Genomic DNA, 25,222 nt, shown 5'->3' with positions numbered 1-25,222 from the left:
AGATGAAGGTACCCTCCTGAAACTACCAGAGGCAGAAAATAAAAGATATATATACAGAACCTTCAAGGTATCAGGAAGGAAATGAGGCAATACACTAAACAAGCCAAGGAACACACAGATAAAGCAACTGAAGAAATTAGAAAGATTATCCAGGAACATAATGAAAAATTTAAATAAGCTGGAAAAATCCATAGACAGACAGCAATCAGAAATTCAGAAGATTAACGATAAAATTACAGAAGTAGACAACTCAGCAGAAAGTCAGAGGAGCAGAATTGAGGAAGCTGAAGGCAGAATTTCTGAATCTGAATAAAGCACTTGCCACTAATATAGTTGAAGAAAGACCAGATAAAAGAATTTAAAAAAGTGAAGAAACCTTAAGAATCATGTGGGACTCTTTCAAGACAAATAACCTATGAGTGATTGGAATACCAAAACAGGGAGGGATTATAGAAAACACAGAATTTTTGAACATTTGTTGGCAGAAAACTTCCCTGATATTGTGAAAGATGAGAAGATATCTATCCAAGATGTTCATTGAACTCCACGTAAGGTAGATTCAAAAAAATAAAAGTCATCAAGACATTATAATCAAACTTGCCAAAACCAAAGATAGAGAATTTTAACAGCAGCTAGGGATAAACGAAAAGTCACTTACAAAGGAGAGTCAGTAAGAATAAGCTTGGACTACTCGGCAGAAACCATGCAGGCAAGAAGGCAATGGGATGACTTATATAAAATACTGAAGGAATAAAACTGTCAGCAAAGAATCATATATCCAGCAAAACTGTCTCTCAAATACGAAGGTGAAATTAGGATATTTCCAGATAAATTGAAGTTTAGGGAATTCGTAAAAAACAAACCAAAACTACAAGAAATACTAAAAGGAGTTCTTTGGTTAGAAAATCAATAATATCAGGTATCAACTCAAGACTAGAACACTGGGTAGAGCAATCAGAAGTCAACCCAGACAGGGAAATCACAAAAATAAATGAAGATAAAAAAAGTTCAAAACAGGGAAACAGCGATGTTATTATGTAAAAGAAGACAAAACTAAAACAATAAAGAGGGACTAAGAAACATAGTTATAAATCTTCCACATGGAGAGGAAGATAAGGCGATACAAAGGAATAAAAGTTAGGTTTCAATTTACAAAAATAGGGGTAAGTAATAAGGTAACCACAAAGGAGGCAAACTATCCTACACATCAAAAAAAAATACAAGAAAAAAATACAGACTCAGCAGGAACAAAATCAACAACAAATATGAGGAAAGGACAATACATATTATCTACTCAACACATAAAATTAAGTAGGAAATAGCAACTGTCAACAATACACAAAAAAAGACACCAAAATGATAGCACTAAATTCATACCTATCCAGAATTACGCTGAAAGTAAATGGACTAACTGCAACGATAAAGAGACAGAGAGTGGCGGAATGGATTAAAAAACACGGTCCGTGAATATGCTGCCTACAGGAGATATACCTTAAACTCAGAGACACAAACAAACTAAAACTCAAAGGATGGAAAAAATATATGTCAAGCAAACAACCATCAAAAAAGAACAGGAGTGGCAATACTAATTTCTGACAAAATAGACTTTAAAGTTAACTCCATCATAAAGGATAAGGAAGGACACGATATAGTGATTAAAGGGACAATATACCAAGAAGGGAAACTCTGGTGGCGTAGTGGTTAAGTGCTACAGCTGCTAACCAAAAGGCTGGCAGTTCAAATCCGCCAAGTGCTCTGTGGAAACTCTATGGGGCAGTTCTACTCTGTCCTATAAGGTCGCTATGAGTCAGAAACAACTCGATGGCAGTGGGTTTGGTTTTTTGGGTTTTACACAAAGAAGAGGGAGCCCTGGGAGTGTAGTGGTTAAGAGCTATGGCTGCTAACCAAAAGGCAGGCAGTTCGAATCCACCAGGTGCTCCTTGGAAACTCTATGGGCCAGATCTAATCTGCCCTACAGGGTCGCTATGAGTCAGAATCAACTCAATGGCAACAGGTTTGGTTTTTTTGGTTTTATACCAAGAAGAAATAATCACATTAAATATTTATGCACCCAGTGACTGAACTGCAAGACACATAAAACAAACTCTTAATCAGCATTGAAAAGTGAGATAGACAGCTCCACAATAACAGTAGGAGACTTCAACACACCACTTTTGGTGAAGGACAGGACATCCAGAAAGAAGCTCAATAAAGACACAATCAACCAACTTGACCTCATAGACATATATAGAACACTCCACCCAACAGCAGCCAAGTATACTTTCTTTTCTAGTGCACATGGAACATTCTCTAGAATAGACCACGTATTATGTGATAAGGCAAGCCTTAGCAGAATCCAAAACACTGAAAAATTACAAAGCATCTTCTCTGACCATAAGGCCATAAAAGTGGAAATGAATAACAGAAAAAGCAGGGAAAAGAAATCAAGTACTTGGAAACTGAAAAATACCCTGCTAAGACATTAAAGATGGAATGAAGAAATTCATAGAATCCAATGAGAATGAAAACACTTCCTATCAGAACCTTTGGGACAGAGCGAAAGCAGCGCTCACAGGTCAATTTATATCAATAAATGCACACATACAAAAACCCAAAAACCAAACTCACTGCCGTCGAGATGACTCCGACTCACAGTGACCCTATAGTACAGGGTAGAACTGCCCCGTAGTTTCCAAGGAGCACCTGGCGGATTCAAACTGCCGACCTTTTGGTTAGCAGCCATAGCACTTAACCACTATGCCACCAAGGTTTCCACATACAAAAAGAAGGGACAAAATCAGAGACTTATCCCTACAACTTGAACAAATAGAAAGACAGCAACGAAAGAAACCCTCAGTCACCAGAAGAAAACAAATAATAAAAATAAGAGCAGAACTAAATGAAACAGAAAACAGAAAAACAATTGAAAGAATTAAGACCAAAAGCTGGTTCTTTGAAAAAAATCAACAAAATTGATAAACCATTGACAAAAGAAACACAGCAGAAGAAGCAAATAACCCGAAAAAGAAATGAGATGGGCGATATTACAACAGACCCCACTGAAATTCAAAGAATCATAGCAGATTACTATGAAAAATTGTACTCTAACAAATTTGAAAACCTAGAAGAAATGGATGAATTCCTAGAAACACACGACCTACCTAAACTAACACAAACAGAGGTAGAACTAAACAGACTCAAAACAAAAGAAGAGATTGAAAAGGTAATCACAAAACTCCCAACAACAAAAAAAAGCCCTGACCCAGAAGGCTTCACTGCAGAGTTGTAATGAACTTTCAGAGAAAAATTCACACCACTACTACTAAGGATATTTCACAGCATAGAAAAGGACGGCATACTCCAAAACTCATTCTATGAAGCCAGCATATCCCTGATACCATAGACAGGTAAAGACACCACAAAAAAAGAAAATTACACACCTATATCCCTCATGAACATAAACGCAAAAATCCTCAACAAAATTCTAGCTAATAGAATAGAACAACATATTGAAAAAATAATTCGCCGTGACCAAGTGGGATTCATACTGGGTATGCAGGGATGGTTCAACATTAGAAAGACGATTAATGTAATCCATCATATAAATAAAACAAAAGACAAGACTCACATGATTTTATCAATTGATGCAGAAAAGGCATTTGACAAAGGTAACACCCATTCATGATAAAAACTCTCAGCAAAATAGGAATAGAAGGAAAATTCCTCAGCATAATAAAGGGCATTTATACAAAGCCAATAGTCAACATCATCCTAAATGGAGAGAGCCTGAATGCACTCCCCTTGAGATGGGAACCGGACAAGGATGCCCTTTATCACCGCTCTTATTCAACATTGTGCTGGAGGTCCTAGCCAGAGCAATTAGGCTAGATAAAGAAAAAAAGGGCATCCACGTTCACAAGGAAGGAGTAAAAGTATCTCTACTGGCAGATGACATGATCTTATACACACAAAACCCTAAGGAATCCTCAAAAAATCTACTGAAACTAATAGAAGACTTCAGCAGAGTATCAGGACACAAGATAAACATACAAAAATCAGCTGGATTCCTCTACACCAAAAAGAACATCGAAGACGAAATCACCAAATCAATACCCTTTACAGTAGCCCCCAAGAAGATAAAATACTTAGGAAGAAATCTTACCAGAGATGTAAAAGACTTATACAAAGAAAACTAAAAAACACTTCTGCAAGAAACTAAATGATAACTACATAATTGGAAAAATATACCTTCCTCATGGATAGGAAGACTTAACATTGTAAAAATCTCTATTCTACCAAAAGCGGTCTACAGATTTAATGCAATTGCAATCCAAATTCGAAAGACATTTTTTATTGACATGGAGAAACAAATCACCAACTTCATATGGAAGGGAAAGAGGGTCCCGGATTAGTAAAGCATTACTTAAAAAAAAAGAACGAAGTGGGAGGCCATAATCTACCTGATTTTAGAACATATTATACTGCCACAGTAGTCAAAACAGCCTGGCACTGGTACAACAGATACATAAAACAATGGAACAGAATCGAGAACCCAGACATAAATCCATCCACATACGAGCAGTTGATATTTGACAATGTGAAATGGGGAAAAGACAGTCTTTTTAGCAAATGGTATTGGCATAACTGGATATCCATCTGCAAAAAAATGAAACAAGACCCATACCGCACACCATTCACAAAAATGTGCTTAAAATGATCAAAGACCTAAATATAAAATCAAAAACGATAAAGATCATGGAAGAAAAAATACAGACGATGTTAGGAGCCCTAATACATGGCATAAACAGTATATAAAACATTACTAGCAATGCAGAAGATAAACTAGATAACTGGGAGCTCCTAAAAATCAGACACCTATGCTCATCCAAAGACTTTACCAGAAGACTAAAAAGATTACCTACAGACTGGGAAAAAGTTTTTAGCTATGACATTTCCAAAAGGCGCCTGATCTCTAAAATCTACGTGATACTGCAAAAACTCAACTACAAAAAGACAAATAACCCAATAAAAAAATGGGCGAAAGATATGAACAGACATATCACTAAAGAAGACATTCAGGTAGCTAACAGAAACATGAGGCAGTGTTCATGATCATTAGCCATAGAAAAATGCAAATCAAAGCTACAATGAGATTCCATCTCACTCCAGTAAGGCTAGCATTAATCAAAAAAACACAAAATAATAAATGTTGGAGAGGTTGTGGAGACACTGGAACACTTATACACTGCTGGTGGGAATATAAAATGGTACAAGCACTCTGGAAATCAATTTGGCGCTTCCGTTAAAAGCTAGAAATAGAACTACCATAGGATCCAGCAATCCCACTCCCTGGAATATATCCTAGAGAAATAAGAGCCTTTACACGAACAGATATGTGCACATCCATGTTCACTGCAGCACTATTTACAATAGCAAAAAGATGGAAGCAACCAAGGTGCCCATCAACAGATGAATGTGTAAATAAATTATGGTATATTCACACAATGGAATACTATGCATCGATAGAGAACAGTGATGAGTCTGTGAAACATTTTATAACATGGAGGAATCTGGAAGGCATCATGGTTAGTGAAATTAGTCAGCTGCGAAAGGACAAATATTGTATAAGACCACAATTATAAAAACCAAGAAACTGTATAAACAGAAAAAAATATTCTTTGATGGTTATGAGAGGGGAGAGGGAGGAAAGGTGGGAGAGGGGTACTCACTAATTAGATAGTAGGTAAGAACTACTTTAGGTGAAGGGAAAGACAACACACAATGCAGGCGAGGTCAGCATAACTGGAGTAAACCAAAGGCAAAGAAGTTTCCTGAATAAACTGAACGCTTCGAAGGCCAGCGTAGCAGGGGAAGGGGTTTGGGGACCACGGTTTCAGGGGATATCTAAGTCAACTGGCATAATAAAATCTATTAAGAAAACATTCTGCATCCCACTTTGGAGAGTGGCGTCTGGGGTCTTAAACGCTAGCAAGCAGGCATCTCAGATGCATCAATTGGTCTCAACCCACCTGGACCAAAGGAAAATAAAGAACACCAAGGACACAAGGTAATTACGAGCCCAAGAGACAGAAAGGTGCACCTAAGGCAGAGACTACATTAGCCTGAGACCAGAAGAACCAGATGGTGCCCAGCTACAACCAATGACTGCCCTGAGAGGGAATACAACAGAGAACCCCTGGGGAGCAGGAGAGCAGTGGGATGTAGACCCCAAATTCTCATAAAACCAGACTTAATGGTCTGACTGAGACTAGAAGGACCCCGGTGGTCATGATCCTCAGATGTTCTGTTGGCCCAGGAGAGGAAGCATTCCCAAAGCCAACTCTTCAGACAGGGATTGGACTAGACAATGGGGTAGAGAGGGATGCTGGTGAGGAGTGAGCTTCTTGGATCAGGTGGACACTTGAGACTATGTTGGCATCTCCTCCCTGGAAGGGAGATGAGAGGGTAGAGAGGGTCAGAAGCTGGCAGGAGGGAGCTGGTTTTCTAATTGAGAGGAAAGCAATTGGGAGTATGTAGCAAGGTGTGTATAAATTTTTGTGTGGGAGACTGGCTTGATTTGTAAAGTTTCACTTAAAGCACAATAAAAAAAATCTTTCTCAGAAATAATAATCTGCATATTCTATTGTTCAGAAAATTTCAACCCAATTCACTTCAGTCACTAGCTGCGTCTATCTCCTTTTGGATCACCAGTATTTATTAGCTGCAAATCTCTAATAGCTTCTTTATTAATCTTCAAGTCTTGCCTCCATTCATGATACCATTTCCATGAAAAACACTTTAATTCTATTTCCAACACCGAAAATTCCAAACTGAAAATTTCTTAACATGACTTCAAAGGAAGGCCCTGGATGATCAGTTCCCACTTTAACTCACTAGCTCCTTCTCTTAATATTCTGTCTGAAAAAATAAGCAAGTCCTGGATAACGCCAAGCACAGGTCTTAGTTGAGACATTACTTTCTCTGGGATACTTTCTGCGATACCCCTTCCTTACCCCCACCTGGGAAAAGTCTGAGCCTTATGCATTCCTCACGCACTTTCAAAATACATGCTATCTTCCCCTTTCATAGAACTTACCAGTACACAATTATATATTATTTGTTTATTTGTTTGTTTGCTTCACTGGACCACAGGTTTCTTGAAGGAAGAGATCAAGAATTATGCTATCAAAGGATTGGCATGCACTTGGGTTTTCAAAAAAAAAAAAAAAAAACTAGCCAGTGGAAGTAGTTATACTGGCTGACAAAAAGCAACCAGGTCAACTGCTTAGCCAAATTGAATAATCCTGAATAATTATATGCCATAACCTTCAAAAAAACTACTAAGTATAAAATGAATAAGATACAGAAATATATAGTTATTCAATAATTGAAGTAAAATAGATGAAATATATTGTTATCATAATTGTGTCACAGCTATGAATTTCTATATGTGCATAAAATATATTTAAGGAGTTTATAGTAAAAGCCATATGATTGACAAAAAATAAAGGACATGATAATGAGTATCAATATCTTTTTATAATCCTGGATTGACATTTCCCTCATTAAATATTAAAAAAAAATTAGTAATATATTTTTCATTATGGAATTAGGCTAGCATACTTCATATTCTGGAAACCCTGGTGGCATAGTGGTTAAGTGCTACAGCTGCTAACCAAAAGGGGGGCGGTTTGAATGAATCCACCAGGTGCTCCTTGGAAACTATGGGACTGTTCTACTCTGTCCTATAGGGTCTCTAAGAGTTGGAATCGACTTGCCTGGCAATCTTTTTTTTTTATGAGTATTTCATATTCTATTCATACTGTCATCAATTAAAAGTGTAGAATTAAGGGGGTTATTCCAAAATTAAAATTCCTAGTCAAAATCTACAACTTTTCTAGTTTTATTAATATATACAAGTACTCCAATCATTCCCTATATCTTGACATATAACTTTGCCTCAATTTGGAATTCTCTTTCTACTTATTTTAAATTAACAGTTCCTAGTTTTTTTTTTTTTTTAGATGCCAGCTTTAACATGTCTGAAAAATTTGGTAACATAGATTTTAAAATCTATTACTGAACACCTGACAAAACAGGATTCACAGGTTTTTGTGTATGAAATTGAACTCAAAAAAGCAAAGGCAAAGGAAATGAAGATACCAGAATTTTCCTAGAAATTCAATTTTTTTTCTCAGAAAGAAAGTCACTAGGGAATGAAATTAAAAAAAAAAAAATTACTTGTGGATACTATTCAAGGCCAAAAAAGAATTCATGTATTTGAATTACTGTGTTGGAGAGGAATACTGAATATACCATGGACTGCCAGAAAAACAAAAAAGTCTGTCTTGGAAGAAGTACAGTCAGAGTACTCCTTAGAAGTGAGGATGGAGAAATTTCATCTCACATACTTTGGACATGTTATCAGGAGGGACCAGTACCTAGAGAAGAACACCATGCTTAGTAAAATAGAGGGTCACAGCGAAAAAGAGGAAGACCCTCAAGGAGATGGATTAACACAGTGGCTATAACAATGGGCTTAAAAGAAGCAATGATTGCAAGGATGGTGCAGGGCCAGATAGTGTTTCGTTCTGTTGTACAAAGGGTTGCTATGAATCAAAACGGTCTCAGCGGCAAACAGCAACAACATTCAAGTCAGAGCTATGAGCAAGAAAGTCAAGAAAAAATCACCTATATATCAAATTTAAGGAAGAAGCAAATTCAACAAAACCATGAGAAAGAAAAAGAAATAGAAAACTGAGACTGATGGGTAACATCAATGACCTTAAAAGCTTTGTCCATCCGATGGGCCTACATTTGATTCCTTAGTTCTGTGGCATGATGTCGACAAATTAACTTTTATAAGCCTGAGTTTTCTTCTCTGTAAAATTTGAGATAATAATTCACAGGGTTAGTGTGGAAATTAAATGGTTTACCTGATGCACAGTGCTGTCAAATGCCAAACTTGGCAGTACACAGTATCCTTTACAAATGATATTATATTGGAGAGAAAAATCGACACCAACAGTCAGAATTAGGAGAAAAAAAAAATCCACAGCTAAAGCAGAGAAGCAGACTGTTGCTCTAAATGATTTCTTAGGCAGTGCAATAAAATATTGAATCTTTAAGAAGAGCCTGAAAAGCCAACTTCAATTAAGGTGTTCCAGAACTATCAGCACAGACTTCAATTGTGTACATTCACTGAGCTTTTCTCAATTTGAAATAATAAAGTTTTAAATTGTTGCTGTTGTTTGCCTTTGAGTCAGTTCCGACTCATAGTGACCCTATGTACAACAGAAGGAACTACTGCCTGGTCCTGCACCATCACCACAATCGTTATGTTTGAGCCCACTGTTGCAGCCACGGTGTCAATCCATATAATGGAGGGTTTTCCTCTTTTTTGCTGACCCTCTACTTTACCAAGCATGATGTCCTTCTCCAGGACTGATCCCTCCTGAAAACATGTCCAAAGTATATGAAACAAAGTCTCACCATCCTTGTTTCTAAGGAACATTCTGGCTGTACTTCTTTTAGGACAGATTCATTCATTCCTCTGGCAGTCCATCTATATTCAATATCCTTCGCCAACACCGTAATTCAAAGGCATCAATTCTTCTTCAGTCTTCCTTCTTCATTGTCCAGTTTTTGCGTATATAAGAGGCGACTGAAAACACCATGTATTGGGTCAGGTGCACTTTAGTCCTTAAAGTGACATCTTTGCTTTTTAACACTTTAAAGAGATCTTTTGCAGCAGATTTGCCCAATGCAGCGTGTCTTTTGATCTCCTGACTGCTGCTTCCATGGGTATTGATTATGGATCAAAAAATGAAATCCTTGACAACTTCAACCTTTTCTCCATTTATCAAGATGTTGCTTACTGGTCCAGTTGTGAGGTTTTTTTGTTTTCTTTATGTTGAGGTATAATCCATATTATAGGCTGTGGTCTTTGATCTTCATCAGTAAGTGATTCAAATCCTCTTCACTTTCAGCAAGCAAGGCTGTGTCATCTGCATATCACAGGTTATTAATGACTCTTCCTCCAATCCTGATGCCTCATTCTTCATATAACCCAGCTTCTCAGATTATTTGCTCAGCATAGACTGAATGACTATGATGAATGGGTACAACTGTGATGCACACCTTTCCTGACTTTAAACTATGCAGTATCCCCTTGTTCTGTTCAAATGACTACCTCCTGATCTATGTACAGGTTTTACACGAGCCCAATTAAGTATTCTGGAATTCCCATTCTTCACAATGTTATCCATAATTTGTTATGATCCAGAGTTAAATGCCTTTGTACAGTCAATAAAACACAGGTAAACATCTTTCTTATATTCTCTGCTTTCAGCCAGGATCCACTTCACATCAGCAAAGATATCTCTTGTTCCACGTCCTCTTGTGAATCCGACTTGAATTTCTGGCAATTCCCTGTTGATGTACTGCTACAATTGCTTTTGGATGATTTTCAGTAAAATTTTACTTGCCTGTGGTATTAATGATATTGTTCGATAATTTCCGCATTCAGTTGAATCACCTTTCTTTGGAATATGCATACATATGGATCTCAACCAGTCGGTTGGCCAGGCCGCTGCCTTCCAAATTTCTTGGCACAGACAAGCAAGCACTGACAGCACTGCATCCAGTTGTTGATACATCTCAACTGGTATTTCATTAATTTCCAAAGACTTGTTTTTGCCAATGCCTTCAGCATAGCTTGGGCTTCTTCCTTCAGTACCACTGGTTCCTGATCATGTTACCTCCTAAAATGGTTGAACGTCAACCAATTCTTTTTGGTATAGTGACTGTGTATTCCTTCCATCATCTTTTTGATGCTTTCTACGTCGGTTAGTATTTTGTTCATAGAATCCTTCACTATTGCAACTTGAGGCTTGAACTTTTTCTTCAGTTCTTTCAGCTTGAGAATTGCTGGGCATGTTCTTCCCTTTTGGTTTTCTAATCCCAGGTGTTTGCGCATTTCTTTATAATACTTCAATTTTTTTCAAGCTGCACTTTGAAATCTTCTCAACTTTTGTACTTTATCATTTCTTCTGTTGGCTTTAGCTACTCAATGTTCAAGAGCAAGTTTCAGAGTCTTCTGACATCCATTCTGGTCTTTCTTTCTTTCCTGTGTATTTACTGACCCCTTGCTTTCTTCTTGTATGATGTCTTTGACGTCATCCCAGAATTGGTCTGGTCTTCAGTCATTAATGTTCAGTGCATCAAATTTATTCTTGAGCGGCTTCTGAATTCAGGTGGGGTATACTCAAGGTCATATTTGGGCTCTCATAGACTTTTCTTCAACTTGAACTTGCATATGAACAATTGATGATCTGCTTCGCAGTTGGCCCCTGACCTTGTTCTGATTGATGTCAAGCTTTTCCTTCCTGTCTTCCCATAAAAAAAAAAAAAAAAAAATGTAGTTAATTTCATTCCTGTGTATTCCATCTGGTGAGGTCTACACGAATAGTCACCATTTATGTTGTTGAAAAATGGTGTTTGCAATGAAGTCATTGGTCTTGCCATGTCTTCCAACTACCAATCCTTCTTCGTTTCCAACTTTCACGTTCCAATCACCAGTAATTATCAATTCATTCTGATTGCATGTTCTATCAATTTCAGATTACAGAGGTTGGTAAAAATCTGCTATTTCTTCATCTTCATCCCCCACGCTTCTGTCAGTTTGTCGTACTGTGGGGCTTGCATGTTGCTGTAATGCTGGAAGCTATGCCGCTGGTATTCAAATACCAGCAGGGTCGCCCATAGCGGACAGGTTTCAGTGAGCTTCTAGACTAAGGCAGAATAGGAAGAAGAACCTGGTGGTCTACATCTGAAAAAAATTAGCCAGTGAAAACTTTATGAATAACAGCAAAACACTGCATGATCTACTTCTGGAAGATGAGCTCCTCAGGTCTGAAGGCACTCAAAAGATGACTGGGGAAGAGCTCTTTCCTCAAAGTAGAGTGGACCTTAATGATGCAGATGGGAGTCAAGCTTCTGGAACCTTCATTTGCTGATGTAGCATGACTCGAAACGAGAAGAAACAGCCATAAAATTCCATTAATAATCGGAACACTGAATGTACAAAATATAAATCTAGGAAAACTGGAAATCATCAAAAATGAAATGGAACGCATAAACATTGGTATCTTAGGCATTAGTGAGCTGAAATCGGCTGGTATTGGCCATTCTGAATCAGACAATCATGTGGTCTACTATGCTGGGAATGATAAACAGAAGAGGAATGGCATTGCATTCATCACCAAAGAGAACATTTCAAGATCTATCCAAAAGTACAATACTGTCAGTGATAGGATAATATCTACACACTTACAATGAAGACCAGTTAATACGACTATTAAAGGTTATGTAGCCCACTTTTTGAAAGGAATGGAAATTGGGCATATATAGTAAATGACTGTCCAAGGTCACACAGTTCACTTATAGCAGCAGTGTCTACTGGTCTACTGACTCACAGTGTTGTTCAGTTAGTCTCAAATGACATGGGAAAATGCGTGTAAACACCAGAAGGGGCACCAAATCATCACTGGGCTTTTCTTTGGGGGACACAAATTAGCAGCCCAATGCACTTGCAAGAAAACAGTATCTCAGATGTTAAAGTCTGATCATCCACTCCTCTTTGAATGTGTACCTTTACAATTTATAATTTTTTTCTAAGACGTCTATATCTTTAAAGTTATGGGCTTATTTTTTTCTCACTAGAAGTAATACTTACTATGGAAATTTTGCAGTATCAATTAAAAAACATATAAAGACTGGGGATCAAACTGGATTAAGTAGTTAGTTAACTATTAAATAGTTAAAAAGAAATTCCTTAAGAAAGAGGTAGAGATGAATACCACAAACACACAATTAGAAAATTCTAGAATAATTTTGCACAATTCCTAACTTTAACCCTATTCTCTAAAGCTGAACCAGCAAACATTAAAAATTCTCACCAATGTTTCAAGTATGGCGAGAAGCAAATCGAGTCTTTAACTCTTCGCGCTTCTGACCAGAGGTTAGTGGAATCAGCTTTTAGAGAAGAATAAAAAGGAGTGATGGCGAAACAAGCTGATGTTAAATAAAACAAATTCTCAAGGGCTCCACATAAAATTACATGAATTAGTCAAAGTGCAAGGGGATCCCTCCATGGGGAATGGCAAATTCTGGAATATACAGAGTGAACCCTAACGCAGAACACTTAAAATCTCCAGTGTTATAAATACTTTACACAACATCCCAGAGGAGTTTCCCCTTTCCTGGTGGCGTGGTGGTGAAGTACTTGGCTGCTAACTGAAGGTTTGGCGGTTCCAACCCACGAGCTACTCTTTGAGAGAAAGAAGACGAAGTTTCCTTCTGTAAAGATTATAGCCTTGGAAACCCTATAGGGCAGTTCTATTCTGTCCTATAGGGTCATTATGAGTTGGAATTGACTCAATGGGCAACGGGTTTGGGTTTGTCACTCATGGGAAACTGAAGTCCATGAAGTGAAGAACTCACTAAATGAAACAGAAAAAGTACTCAAACACATAATTCAGAAAGTTCTAAAATAAACAAACACCTGAACCTGCAGATAAGGGAGCATCCTATAAAAAAAAAAAAAAATATCCTAGGTAAAAGCGACTGAGAACTATCATAACTAACACTGACGTAAATCGTAATTCAGTTACTAAATTTTTGGCCTAAAGAAAAAATTCATCAGACTTCCAGGCAGAAAAACACTTTTAAGACAGAAATCCAAATGCTGAAAAACAATGCAATAATATGTACAAAGTTCTGAGAGACAGTTTAAAAGAGTCCTATCTAGCAAAGACATAATTCACATATAAAGGCAACAGGCACAGTCTTATCAAACAAGAACGAACTCAGTGAACACAGCAAACCAAAGCCTTGCTGGAGGCAAAGGAAGGGAATACGAGGTGGCAGTAGGGGAATTCAACAATGAAATACCACCAATTTTTTTTTTTTAATTTTTATTGTACTGTAAGTGAAAGTTTACAAATCAAGTCACTCATATAAAAATTTATGTACACCTTGCCATATACTCCTAATTGCTCTCCCCCTAATGAGACAGCCCACTCCTTCCCTCCACTCTCTCTTTCGTGTCCATTCTGCCAGTTTCTAACCCCCTCTGTCCTCTTATCTCCCATCCAGATAGGAGATGCCAACATAGTCTCAAGTGTCTGCTTGATCCAAGCAGCTCATTCTTCACCAGCATCTTTTTCTATCCCATTGCCTAGTCCAATCCCTGTCTGAAGAGTTGGCTTTGGGAATGGTTCCTCTCTTGGGCCAACAGAAGCTCTGGGGACCATGACCTTCTAGTCTCACTCCGACCATTAAGTCCAGTCCTCTCATGAAAATTTGGGGTCTGCATCCCACTGCTCTCCTGCTCCCTCAGGGCTTCTCTGTTGTGTTCCCTGTCAGGGCAGTCATTGGTTGTAGCTGGGCACCATCTAGCTCTTCTGGTCTCAGGCTTAAGTCTCCGGCCCTTTCTGTCTTTTGGGCTCGTAATTACCTTGTGTCCTTGGTGTTCTTCATTCTCCTTTGGTCCAGGTGGGTTGAGACCAATTTATGCATCTGAGATGCCTGCTTGCTAGCATTCAAGACCCCAGAGGCCACTCTCCAAAGTGGGATGCAGGAAGTTTTCTTAGTAGATTTTATTATGCCAATTGACTTAAGATGTCCCCTGAAACCATAGTCCCCAAACCCCTGCCCCTGCTATGCTGGCCTTTGAAGCGTTCAGTTTATTCAGGAAACTCCTTTGCTTTTGGTTTAGTCCAGTTGTGCTGACCTCTCCTGTATCGTGTACTGTCTTTCCCTTCACCTAAAATAGTTCTTATCTACTATCTAATTAGTGAATACCTCTCTCTTCCTCCCTCCTTCCCCCCTCTTGTAGCCATCAAAAAATATTTTCTTCTCTGTTTAAACTATTTCTCAAGTTCTTGTAATAGTGGTCTTATACAATAATTGCCCTTTTGCAACTAATTTCACTCAGCGTAATGCCTTCCAGATTCCTCCATGTTATGAAATGTCTCACAGACTCATCACTGTTCTTTATCGATGTGTAGTATTCCATTGTGTGAATATACCATAATTTATTTACCCATTCATCTGCTAATGGGCACCTTGGTCGCTTCTATCTTATTGTAAATAGTGCTGCATTGAACATGGGTGTGCACGTATCTGTTCCTGTAAAGGCTCTTATTTCTCTAGGATATATTCCAAGGAGTGGGACTGCTGGATCCTACAGTAGTTCTATTTCTAGCTATGAAGGAAGTGCCAAATTGATTTCCAAAGTGGTTATACCATTTTATATTCCCACCAGCAGTGTATAAGTGTTCCAGTGTCTCCACAACCTCTCCAATATTTATTATTTTGTGTTTTCTGGATTAATGCCAGCCTTGTTGGAGTGAGGCGGAATCTCATTGTAGTTTTGATTTTCTATAATGGCTAATGATTGTGAGCATTTCCTCATGTATCTGTTAACTACCTGAATGTCTTTAGTGAAGTGCCTGTTCATATCTTTTGCCCATTTTTAAATTGGGTTATTTGTCTTTTTTTAGCTGAGTATTTGCAGTATCACGTAGATTTTAGAGATTAGGCGCTGATTGGATATGTCATAGCTAAAAACTTTTTCCCAGTCTGTAAGTAATCTTTTTACTCTTTCTGTGAAGTCTTTGGATAAGCACAGGTGTCTGATTTTTAGGAGCTCCCACTTATCTAGTTTTTCTTCTGCATTGTTAGTAATGTTTTGCATACTGTTTATGCCCTGTATTAGGGTTCCTAACGTTGTCCCTATTTTTCTGCCATGATCTTTATCATTTTCGATTTTATATTTAGGTCTTTGATCCATTTTGAGTTTGTTTTTGTGCATGGTGTGAGGTATGGGTCTTGTTTCATTTTTTTGCAGATGGATATCCAGTTATACCAACACCATTTGTTAAAAAGACTATCTTTTCCCCATTTCACTGATTTCGAGCCTTTGTCAAATATCAACTGCTCGTATGTGGATGGATTTATGTCTCAATTCTCAATTCTGTTCCATTGGTCTATGTACCTGTTGTTGTACCAGGACCAGGCTGTTCTGACTACTGTGGTGGTACAATAGGCTCTAAAATCAGGTAGAGTGAGGCCTCCCACTCTGTTGGTCTTTTTAAGTAATGCTTTACTAATCCGAGGCCTCTTTCCCTTCCATATAAAGTTGGTGATTTGTTTCTCCGTCTCATTAAAGAACGTCGTCGTAATTTGGATCGGAATTGCATTAAATCTATAGATTGATTTTGGTAGAATAGATATTTTTACAATGTTACGTCTTCCTATCTATGAGCAAGGAGTATTTTTCCACTTATGTAGGTCTCTTGGTTTCTTGCAGAAGCCCATGAATTTTTTAAAGCACAATTAAATACACAAACACACACAGAGGGAGACAGCATGGTGGTGAGCTTTGAATTCACTAATAAAGAACTAAAACTAAACAACTGTGAAAATCATAATTGTTGAATGCGTAGTAAACAGGAATCTTGATAACATGAGAATAATTACATAACTAAAAAATGGAAAAACTAAGCTGGATGCATGACAGTGCTAATTTCTTCAGTTTTCATAGCAGGGAGACAATACCATCTAAAACCGAAACATGCAGTGTAAAAAATGAACTCCAACATCTTAACTTTTAAGTTTTTATTTTTAACCTTTGACTGAGATCTTTTAGAAAATAACCTATAATTTTTATTTGATTATATTCAGGAAAACTTAATACAAGCAGTACCACTACTGGCAAGTGGCATGTGCGCAGACATTTTATTTTACAATAATAGACCCTCTTCATACCGCTTTATAATAACTGTCTCTTAAATGAACATGAACAGCTTTCACACACACACACACTCAGTGTATTTACATATATATCTTATTATTTTTCCCATTACTATCTTAAGGTAAAGTATAAAAAATAAAATTAGTGAACAAAACTGAGGGTAAGTTCCAAAAACATCAGCTAAATAACAAAAAATACTCTAGATCAGGTGGAATGAAATCTCACTTGAAAGCAGAAGTTTTAACATTTGAAAACTATTTTTATTAAAATCCTTTGAAGTACAATGAAATAATCTGCCTTCTGAATGAAACACTGTAAAAGAGGGGCCAATTTCATTTATTTGCTTGTTTGCTATGGTTAATGCTAAACTTGGTTCAGTAAGGCACCTCAGACAAACCGTAGAGCGGTATACCTCTACAGTTTCAAGTGAATGGAGCCAGTGAAGTGCCAATGTAAGGAGAAAGAAAAATTGGATGGAGCCTATAGTCGTAACATGAGCAGGAGCTGTAAAACTATATACCAATGAAATCATTTACAAGAGAATGCAGCTATGACCATACACTATTTAATTCAAAGTCGTCCATGTAGGTCAAGAATGCAACCGATGACTATTTTTTCTGACCCTCCAAATCAAAAGTCTCCAAGGTAGATGGTGGAAAATGACCCTCTGGAATAAAAAAATATATATTTTAGAACTTGTACTTACAGATGTGTATCTAAAAAATAAGACAAAATTAAGCTTAACTAGTACATAATACACAAATTGACACTAATATCTTCATTTGGCCCCTGTATCAGCAAGGCACGTCATATCACTTACAGGAACCAAGGACCCCTGAGGAAAGAGTGGGAGATTACGAACACGCAGGAGTTAAAAGCAGCACCATCATGCGTTTATTCACTTTCACTGCTACCTATAGTAGGTACGTGGGCCCAGTTGGGAGGAATTACTGAATCCAGTAGACCTGCTGGATTTAAACAAAACAAAACAAAAACCCAAACCCGTTGCTGTCGAGTCGATTCCAACTCATCGCGACACTACGAGACAGAGTAGAACTGCCCCATAGAGTTTCCAAGGAGCACCTGGTGGATTTGAATTGCTGACCTTTTGGTTAGCTGCCATAGCTCTTAACCACTATGTCACCATGGTTTCTCCTAGACTTAAATGTGTCATTTTTTAGGAGCTCTTGGCTGCTCCACGGCAGAAAGATGTGGCAGTCTGCCTCTGTAAAGACTTTAGCCTTGGAAACCTTACAGGCAGTTCTACTCTGTCCTACAAGGTCACTATGAGTTGGGATCAACCTGACGACAATGCGTTGTGGGTGGTGCAATTAGTTAAGCACTCAACTGCTAACTGAAAGGTTGGTGGTTCAAATCCACCCACAGGTGCCCCAGAAGAAAAGCCTGGTGATCTGCTTCCAAAAGGTCACAGCCTTGAAAATCCTACGGAGTGCAGTTCTGCTCTGACATACATGGGGCTGCCACAAATCAGCTTCGATAGAAGTGAAATAATTTATGTATTCCAGCTGTGGATCTTTCCTAACAACAACTGGCTGTCAGCTGCACGTTAGGTAGGTAGCACGTAAAAAACCAAACAAAACAAAGTAATCTAGAACCTGAACATAAAAGTAGAAAGCAACTACTTTTTGAAAGAAACGGGTTATGGAGAAAGCATTTTGAAAAAATTTCCATCACTTTTTTTGTAGCAAAAAATGATGTTGATACCTATAACAATTCTCATATCTGTACACTTAACAGATATTCCTCTAGAAAGATTAAATTTTTTATCTGTTAAAAATATAAGAACACACCACCTTCCAATTAGTTTGAAAGAATGATTTACACATCACAGAAAATAAAATTTACTACATAATTCCTATAAAAAGTTTTTGTAAAAGTGGTGGATAGGACTGAAAAATGAAAAACATGATTCAGTAGGCATGGTTAACAAAGCATGTATTATATTTGAATCTACTTATCATTTTAAGGAGCCCTGGTGTTCGGAGCCATGGTGGTGCAGTGGTTAAAAGCTACAGCAAGCTAAGGCCGCTAACCAAAAGGTCAGCAGTTTAAATGTACCACTTGCTCCTTGGAAACCCTACTGGGCAGTTCTACTCTGTCCTACAGGGTCACTATGAGTTCGAATCCCCTTGACGGCAAGGGGTATCGTTTTAAGTTATTCGTATTAGCTATAATAGACACAGAGAAGGGCAGCACAGCTTAATGGTTAAGGGAGTGAGCACAGACTCTAGAGGCAGACTGCCTGTATTTGAATCCTTTCTCTATTACTTACGAGCTATGTGACTTTGGATAGTAATCTCTCTGTTTCAGTTTCCTCTCTTGCACAGTGGGGGTAATAATGGCATCTACATCATAGGAGTATGTTGCTGTTAGGTGCGGTTGAGTCGCTTCCGACTCACAGAGACCCTATGTACAAAAGAACAAAACACTGCCCGGTCCTGTGCCATCCTCACAATCGTTATGCCTAAGGCCACTGTCGCAGCCACTGTGTCAATCCATCTCATCGAGGGTCTCCCACTTTTTTGCTGACCCTTGACTTTAACAACCATGATGTCCTTCTCCAGGGATGAAGATTAAATAATATATATAAAAGACACAAATAACAGTGCTTGACACATAGTAAGCACTGTATTAAATGCTTGGCATTTAAAACATTGCAAATAAAAAAAAAGCGTTAAACTTTGTAGTTGACCATCAATTCATGCCATCATTAACTATTAAGTCAAGAATCTCAAAAATTATGATGGATATCTGTCAAAGATTGAATTGTGTCCCTTCAAAATACATGTTGGAATGCTAAACCCTATACCTGTAGAAGGGAGTCCTGGTGGTGCAGTCGTTAAGGGCCTGGCTGTTAACTGAAAAGTTGGCAGTTCAAACCCATCAGTGGCCCACTGGAAGAAAGATGTAGCAGTCTGCTTCCATGAAGAGCACAATGTTGGAAACCCTACGGGGCAGATCTACTCTGTCCTACAGGGTCACGATGAATGGGCTGTTGACTGGATGGCACACAACAACATACCTGTAGATGTAATCCCCCTTCAGAATTGGAGTTTTTGTTATGTTAATGAAGCCATACCAGTATATGGTGTATCCTAAAGCTAACAATTTCTTTTTTTTTTTTTTTTTTTGTGATGAGCTGGATTACCCAGGAGGCAACACACTGATTTTTTACCGTTTTTAATTGTACTTCAGATGAAGGTTTACATGACAAACTAGCTTCTCATCAAATAGTTAGTACACACATTGTTCTATGACATTGGTTAACAACCCGATGACATGTCAATACTCTCCCTTCTCAACCCTGGGTTCCCTATTACCAGCTTTCCTGTTCCCTCCTGCCTTCTAGTCCCTGCCCCAGGGCTAGTGTGCCCCTTTACTCTTGTTTTGTTCCATGGGCCTGCTTAATCTTTGTCTGAGGTTTATAAGAGGCAACACAGACACAGAGGCTACATAGACACAGGGACAAGAAAGCACAAAAGCGGAAGACAGATACCAAATGGAGGTCATTTCATTGTTTAGAAAAATATATCAAATATCTGAAAAGAACATATTTCAGTATAATAAAGATTTGTCATGCTAATTCGGAATTAATAACCACATTGTTAGTGTGGCCAAAGACCCTTTGAATGCCATGCCTGATAGAAGTGTCCTTTTTTGCCCAGGGTCGTGGGGAAATGGCCACACAATGTGATTTAGGATGGCGGCTTTGGGTCACTCAGTATCAGCTTGAAATTGGAGGGGCTGGAAACTAAGGTGAGACAGACAGGTAGCACACAGGTTTATATGACTGAGTCCCAATAAAGACTCTGAACACCCAGGTAATCTCACGAGTATTGTCACTCATCAATTCCAGGGAACTAAACTGTTCACAACTTTATGGGGAGAGAACAGAAGCTCCCTGTTAGGTACTATTCTGGACTCTGCCCTATGTGCGTCTTCCATTGGCTGATTTTGACCTCTATCCTTTCCCGTAATAAACAGTACAGTGAGTATAGCAGCTATGGATAAGTTCTGTAAGTCCTAGGAAAATTACTGAACATGAGGGTGGTTTTAGGAACCTCCCTGAACTTCCAACTGATGTCAAAAGTGGTCTGTGGACTGTGTTCCCTCAAACTGCAGCACATTTGCCTAGTCTTTAATATGAACCCATTGTTTTAAAAATTTATCAAATACAGGATCGCTATGACTCAGAATTGACTCGACAGCACTGGGTGGTGGTCTTTTATCTGAAAAGTATTTCAGTACATAAAGATTTGCCATTCTAATTCAGAATAATTCAAGAATGGCTCTTTAAGAGGCCATTAACATTTTCTCATGCTATAAAAATCATCCTATCTTATAGAAAAAAATGAGAGAGCTTTTGAAAAACCATTGATGTGGAGGAGAAAAAAAATAAGAATCACAGCTTGTGGAGTAGAGGGCAGTAAACTCCATGAGTTTGAGTTTAGACTCAAAGGGCTGTATCACAGGCAACAGGATAAACTAAAAATGGAATAGCCCTCACAGAGAATGAAACCTAGCTTAGAATCAACTCAATCTGTTATTAAAATAAGGTGATCTAGGGTTGCTAGTCTTCCTAGTCTCTGGTCTGAAGAACAAGTCTTTTCTGAAGGAAGGTAACATCAAATTATCTCTAGTATTTTTTCTCATATTACGTCTGGCACTAATCAAAAACAAAGCAGATAGCATACAAGAGGGCAAGGCAATCTGACTGAAAACAAGACAAAGATTTGAAAAAGACTCAAAGAGGATTCATATTACGGAGTCATCAGACATACATTTCAAGATTGGGAATTCTGTGATAGGAATTGGATACTAACAAAAGGAGAAAACGGAAATTTTAAAACAGAAAAATAAGTGAAATTAAGAACTCAGTGCAAGGGTCTAAAAACGTACTAGACAGATCTGGAGGAAGAATTAATCAACTAGTAAATCAGAAGAAAATATCCAGAATAAAGCATGGATAAACAAAGGGATGAAATACAAAGAAATGCAACACATAGAGAAATGGTGAAAATACCTAAAGCATATGCATTCCAGATGGGAAAGAGAGAGAGAATGGGACAGAAACAGCATTTGAAAAATCAGAGACCAAAATTTTCCAGAACTAATAGAAAGATATCAAGCCACACATTCAAGAAGCTAAAGATTCCTAAAAGGATAAACACAAATAAAGCAACACCTAGGTAGGTATATCATAGTAAAACTACTGAAAATCAAAGACAATAAGTTACATGTACGATTCATCAAGGATGGGCAAAAGACCAGTTGGGAGTTATTGAACTGATATAAGTAAAAGATGGCGATTACTAGAACTAGGGTGATAACTTTGCAGACGGAAAAACGTTGACACATATAGGTTATATACCAGAAGAAAAACGAACAGAACCTAGTAATAGATTGGATGATGTAGAGAACAGGGAAGAGCAAAACAATCAAGGATAACAATTACTAGCCTTTTCCCCTCAGCAACTGGTCAAATGGTGGCAAAATACAAACCAAGATACTCCCCCTGCCAGCTAGCAAAATTATGTATGCAAGCCAATCACATCCTCTCACGGAAACCAGGTACGGTATACCTCATCCTCCTGTTACTACAAAGCCTGCCTTCCACAGTCCTTTCTTGTTAACACTGCTCCAGAGTACAACCCTCGTGTGGTCCTGCAAACCTAAGGTATAAAGCAAAACCAAACCCAATGCCAATTAGTCAATTCTGACTCATGGTGACCCCATGTGTTACAGGGTACAACTTCTTCATACGGTTTTCTTGTCTGTGATCTTTACAAAAGCAAATCGCAAGGCCTTTCTTCCACAGTACCACTGAGTGGGCCCAAACCACTGAAATTTAGGTTAGAAGTTGAGCACAACCTGTTTGCACCACCTAGGGAGCTTATCTAAGTTATGTTGTTATTGTATGCTGTTGCGTGGCTCCAACTCATAGTGACCCTATATGGTTAAGTAGTTGGCTGGTAACCAAAAGGTCGGCAGTTTGAATGCACCAGCAGCTCTGCAGGAGAAAAGAAAGACCTGGCAATCTACTCCCATGAACATTACTGCCTAGGAAACTCTATGGGGCAGTTCTACTCTATCACACAGTATCAGAGCGGTATCTAAGGTATTAAAACAAAAACAACCCATTGCCACTGAGCCAATTCTGACTCATAGTGACCCCACAGGACAGAGTTGAACTGGCCCATAGAAGCAGTTGGTAGATTCAAACTGCTGACCTTTTGGTTAGCAACCAATCTCTGAACCACTGCATGACCAGGGCTTCAAGGTAGAGACGTGTGATGGTTAAGATTGTTTGTCAGTTTGGCTGGGCCATGATTCTCAGTGTTTTGGCAGTCGTATAATGTGATCACTTCCCTGTCTGATGTGATACATAATCACTCCCATGAGAGGATCTTCTATGAGTGGTACTGGTGGGGGTGAGGCCTATGGCAGCTCACAGCCCCAACAGCCTTTCTCTCTCCACCCTCCATCACTTAGCTCTTTCTGCTTGCCTTGCCGGGGTTTTTGCTTGTTTTAAATTCTGCAGCTGGCTCCTGTTCATCTGACCTCTAGTTCTTGGGACATGAACTAGCAGCTTGTCTGCTGACCTTAAGATTTGTCAGTCTTCACAGTCTGCTATAGCCCTGCTCTCCGGCCTGCCAATCTTGGGTTCACCAGCCCCTATGGCTACGTGAACCAGGAGAATCCTCTTTCCTGTCCAATGGACTTGAGATATTACAATCTCTAAAAACCATGTAAGCAATTTCCTTGAAAAAATTTCTCCATATATACATTTCACCGGTTTTGCTTCTTAGAGAATCCAGCCTAAGACAATGAGATCAATTCAAGTTCTTCCAAAAAACAAGCAAACAAAATTTTAGTAGTCTTCAAAGATGAATTTCAAGTTCTTCAGGTAGGATATAAAGAAGTTTCACAATGCAGTTCAGGTATCTTATCTTTTAATTTTCATGTCCTACTATACCCCTAAGAAGTACTCTAATCTTATGATGAGGCAAAATGGACTGCTCTTATACCTTTAACTCCTGAATATGCGCAGTACTTTCTATGATCAATCTCTCCAAATCTTCCTCACCCATTCTTTTTGTTGTTGCTGTCATATTTTTGACACTTTAAGAATCTAAACAAACAGAATAAAGTACTGATATGCTATAACATGGATGAAGCAGACAGACACAAAAGGCCACAAATTGTATGATCTGTTGATGTGAAATGCCCAGAATAGGCAAATCGATAGAAGCAGAAAGTAGATTAACAGCTTCCGAGGGATGGGGGAAATGGGGAATGACTGTTAATACGTACTGGGTTCCTTTTTGGGATAATGAAAATGTTCTGAAATTAGATAGTGGTGATGATTCTATAACCTTGTGAATATACTAAAAGACAATTGTACGCTTTAATAAGAGTGAATTTTATGGTATGTGAATTAGAACAGCTTTAACGTTTACTCATTTGGAGACTGGTGCATTTGCTGGCTATGGAAAGAGTCAATGACTTTATCCTGAAGATAGATATTAACACATACTGAATCTGCTCTCAAGGGTTTTAGAGTACAATAGGAAGCCACTGTTCATTACATAATAACATAATCAACATCTTACATATAAAGTTTAAAAAAAAACCAACTATGCAGTAAAATGTATGTAAAACGACAAGAAATAAAAGGAAAGACACCAATAATGGTTAATATTGGTCTATGGGTTAGCAGGCATTATGAGTGATTTTCTTCTGTATTTCTTCATTTTCCTGTAATAACCAATCCCTAGAAAATACTAATTCAATATAATGTATGTACATCAAGTGATGTAGGAATTTGGTGAGAAGGGACTTATTAGAGACAAAAACAAGATTAAGGCAAGAATTGGACCTTTAAGAATATGCAGTTTGTAGTGCTAATGAAGAAATGGTGAAATACAGAAAGGAGACTGGAGTATTCAAGCCAATGAGGAAAGACTGAGTAAGGACAGGGAGAGATGAAAATAGACCAGGAGCCGCAAGTAGGGGGTTGTGGTCACAGCATTAGATACATGGGTTAGGCTTAAGAAAAAAAGCAGCCTCTAAAGAAGAAAAAAGCAATGATAGCTGGGGTCACTGAAATGCCTTGCATGCCAACATAGGAAGTGCAGGAATCTTACCTGTTGTCAAATCAAGTGATTAGGATCAGCTTTGAATTATATAAAAATAACTTTTATTGCAAATGGAAGATGGTATTTCGGGGGAGAAAACAGTCAAGAAAATCTCCTACAGAACTCTTACAATGAGAACATAAGAAGAAAAAGGGAGGTGGGAAGAAAGGAAGGGGTGGAGAAAGGAACAAAGAAAATGAGAAAAAAGGAGAGGATCTTCCCATTAATACTTATAGAGAAAAGG

At 38.2% G+C, this 25,222-nt stretch overlaps 1 protein-coding gene across 11 annotated transcripts in view; it reads right to left on the bottom strand.

Moving 5' to 3' along the window:
* The window catches only part of ORC4 (origin recognition complex subunit 4), a 116,170-nt gene that overhangs the window by 64,139 nt on the left and 26,809 nt on the right, over window positions 1–25,222 (bottom strand). For 2 of the 11 annotated variants that reach the window (XM_064287225.1, XM_064287229.1), the window contains exon 2: window positions 17,380–17,486. The exons of 7 other annotated variants lie outside the window; for them this stretch is intronic. The gene's annotated coding sequence lies outside the window, so the exon portion shown is untranslated. Of the gene's footprint in view, window positions 1–8,784; window positions 8,850–17,379; window positions 17,487–25,222 lie in introns of those variants that run through there. 2 more of the 11 variants (XM_064287228.1, XM_064287224.1) reach the window with 2 other exon arrangements.

Source organism: Loxodonta africana, chromosome 6, assembly GCF_030014295.1.
Source record: "Loxodonta africana isolate mLoxAfr1 chromosome 6, mLoxAfr1.hap2, whole genome shotgun sequence".
Taxonomy (NCBI): Eukaryota; Metazoa; Chordata; class Mammalia; order Proboscidea; family Elephantidae; genus Loxodonta; species Loxodonta africana.
Note: the sequence above shows the minus strand (reverse complement) of the source record. Positions and strands in the feature narration are given on the sequence as shown.